The 3,374-nt window shown below is 32.2% G+C and overlaps 1 protein-coding gene across 2 annotated transcripts in view; it reads left to right on the forward strand.

The window, feature by feature from the left end:
- The window catches only part of LOC106876239 (transmembrane protein 117), a 145,973-nt gene that overhangs the window by 73,861 nt on the left and 68,738 nt on the right, over window positions 1–3,374 (forward strand). Inside the window, exon 3 of one of the 2 annotated variants that reach the window (XM_052968315.1) lies at window positions 1,556–1,591. The exons of the other annotated variant lie outside the window; for it this stretch is intronic. The gene's annotated coding sequence lies outside the window, so the exon portion shown is untranslated. The remainder of the gene's footprint in view (window positions 1–1,555; window positions 1,592–3,374) is intronic. 2 annotated transcript variants of the gene reach the window in all.

The raw sequence follows: 3,374 nt of genomic DNA on the forward strand, positions 1-3,374 counted from the left end.
TTTTGTTAAATTATTTCATTGCACTCTTGCAATCTCTTCAGTAACTTGTCTCTCCACTTCCATTTATTTTGAATGTATGATCTGGCGTTGTTTCGAAACTGTTCGGTATGAGCATGTGAGTGTGTGCAAGCTCGTATGTGTGCACGCTCATATGTGTGCACGCACTTATGTGTTCGTGCTTATATGTAAGTATGTGTGTCCATATGTGTGTTTGTAACAATTTCGTTTATATCAGATCAGATAGAGACTTTTTAATTAATTTATTTACGTTCATATTCCGCATCATATGTATTTCTTTCAACACACGTATCCACATCAAGAATCTTGCACACGAAATACACATACGAAATATAGGTAAAAACACAACAAATGGAAATCATCAAAACATAACAAGTAGGAAAAGGATGATAGCATAACAATGGCAAACAGGACAAAACAAGATACACTGATCATTTGCAGCCAATTGCTTCTTCAGTTGGAATAAAGGAAAAGAATTCCTTCAAAGTAGTGTGTAAAACATTTAGTTCACTGGTACGTCAGTTGAATACCACATAAATATGGGTATAGTGCAAATTACAAACAATAAATTAAATAGAGAGATACAATTGACAATCCAATAATTTATTTATATTATAATATAGCATAATATACTATAAATATAATATAACATAAACAATTATTTAAACAACCAAAAAAGCCAACAAGGAATTTCGTCTATCTACTTACCATTACTCTGATGTGACTTATATATAAGGGAACTAGATTGTTTATATATCAAAAAATGTATATAAGTTGAAACAAATTGTTGGCTTTTTGGTTGTTTAAATAATTGTTTATGTTATATTATATTATATTTATAGTATATTATGTTATGATATAAATAAATTATTGGATTGTCAATTGTATCTCTCTATTTAATTTATTGTTTATATATATATATACATATATATATATATATATGTGTGTGTGTGTGTGTGTGTGTGTGTGTGTGTGTGTGTGTGTGTATGCAGTTAAATATATATCCAGTCATAGAGTGACCAATGGTTTTTCATCCATAAAGCGCTAAGCTTTATGGATGTGAAACCATTCTTCATTCTATGACTGGACATATATTTAACTGCATGTAAATACATTACTACTCTTTTCTTTAGTGTGCTTCTGTTTTGGATATATGATCCACAGCTGAGATATATGTATATATATGTGTGTGTGTGTGTGTATATATATATGTATATATATATATATATATATATAATATATATATGTATATGTATGTATGTATGTATGTATATGCATATATGCCAGTGCATGTGTGTGTGTATCCACACACACACATATATGTATGTACATATGTATTTGTGCATGCATATATCTATACATAAGCATACATACACACACAGACACACATGCTTGTGTGCATGCACGCACACACATAAATATACATAAATATGGGGCCTATTTATTTCTGTTCTTTATTGTACCCAGCTGAACTGTTATATTACAATGTTGGGCTGGTATGAATTGTTTTCATTGAGAAATCTATCCATTTTTCCAGATGGCTGGAGACGGCTAGCGTTAATAAAAAGGAAAGGTATGTGTGTAAATATTTTCAGCATGGCCAGTTTAAACTGGACACTCAGTTGAACATTATTTCTATAAATAGACACTCTATGCACTTTTTTCTGCACTTGTTATTTTTTAATACCTTTTGCTTTTCAATTTCTATACGACTGGCAAAAAGCACTTGATGCAATCATACAATACATCTATCATATCTAGTTCATCTAATTACAATGATTTGTAACATTTTGATAATAATTATCATCCTCTAATTGCCACAAATATTGGCAGTGATCTGCCAATATTTGTAGCAATTAGAGGATTGAGTTGGTTGAAATAATAGAGTGAGGGAAGCGAAGAAACTAAATGTGTTTACAATATCTAATTTTATTCCTCCTTATTCAGATTTTAAATCCTTTAGAGTTGATTTTGTATTGTTTTTTATCTTTTTCTTCACAAAATTGTTAAAATAGATACCCGTAATATAATATCAACTGAAAGTATAATCAATCAAACACCTATTCTGTGCCAGTTGTCCTTTTGCCTAAAGGCAGTTTCAATATTAGAGTTAAGTATTAGCTCTGTGATTGAGCTTATGATCAACTTATGATTCTCAAGTTCTTAAGAAAAACTTAAATGTTGTCTTCTTTCACAATTCAAATGTTTTGTTTAAAAAATCAATATGATAACCTGTATTATTATCTTCACAGTTCTGCAGATTATCACCATTATAAATATTACTTTTACAAATACTTAAAAAATAAAGTATGAAAAAAGAGTGCTACTGATATTTTTAAAAGTGGTGTCGCAAAATAGCTGCATTCCAGTGACTAAAGCAAGTAAAAGAGAAAAGATAAAAATCATGCCTGCAAGGAATCTTTGGAGAGTTATATTATAAACCCAGTAGTGTGGGGAACTCTTGAGTATGACCACTTAATACATGTCACATCACTAAAGATTCTAACAAGAAGAGTAGAACTATGGAGCCAAAGTCTTACTAGTCTTGACCAAAACTAATTTTTTCACCTCCAGTAAAAATATGTAGCAACCAAATTCCCACCAAAATACACCCTGCTGTTTAAAAGAAAGAAATTACATTGAATAAATCAGTGCTATTTATATTCATCATCATCATCATCTTATGTCTACTTTCCATAGTGACATAGGTTGGGCAGTTTGTCAGTGTCCTAGTCTTATTTGGAGTTATTACCCTGAAAGGTTGGCCAGAGGATCAGGTCTTGCTTGTACATCCCATTTTTGGCATGATTTTTTTGAGTGAACACCCTTCATAGCACCAGCCACTTTACAGTCTCATGAACACACTTTATCTTTGCTTGTTCATCTGCCACTTTACAGGATATTCTAGTGTATTTTATTTAATGAAAAAACAAAGCAGGGCTATCATGATGGGATTCCTTTGGTCATAGGTCTGTTGATCAAAGTTGACTTCAGGCTAAAGAGCAACATAAGCCTGGCATCCAGAAGAGCCTTCTTTGACCACATCAGATTGACCAGCCACCATCAGACAATTAACACCTAGTCTTCTTCTGTGTCTTGATTTTGGTAAACAGCAATATTAATTAGCCTTGCTTAACTACCATAAGCTACCATAGACTACTTCTGTGTGTTAAATGGTTGCAGCAAAGTAAATTGGCTACCAGTTGCTGTCGATTAGCCTCAAGACAGTCTTCATCAAATAGACTTTTGATCAGAAGTTTTCATGCCATATTTTGTCCTCTTTTCTCAGGGAAGTGCTCCTTGGACTACTTTTACTTGTTTCAGTCATTTGACTGCGGCCATGCTGGGGCACCGCC

The sequence above is a fragment of the Octopus bimaculoides genome, chromosome 5, assembly GCF_001194135.2.
Source record: "Octopus bimaculoides isolate UCB-OBI-ISO-001 chromosome 5, ASM119413v2, whole genome shotgun sequence".
In the NCBI taxonomy this organism is placed as follows: Eukaryota; Metazoa; Mollusca; class Cephalopoda; order Octopoda; family Octopodidae; genus Octopus; species Octopus bimaculoides.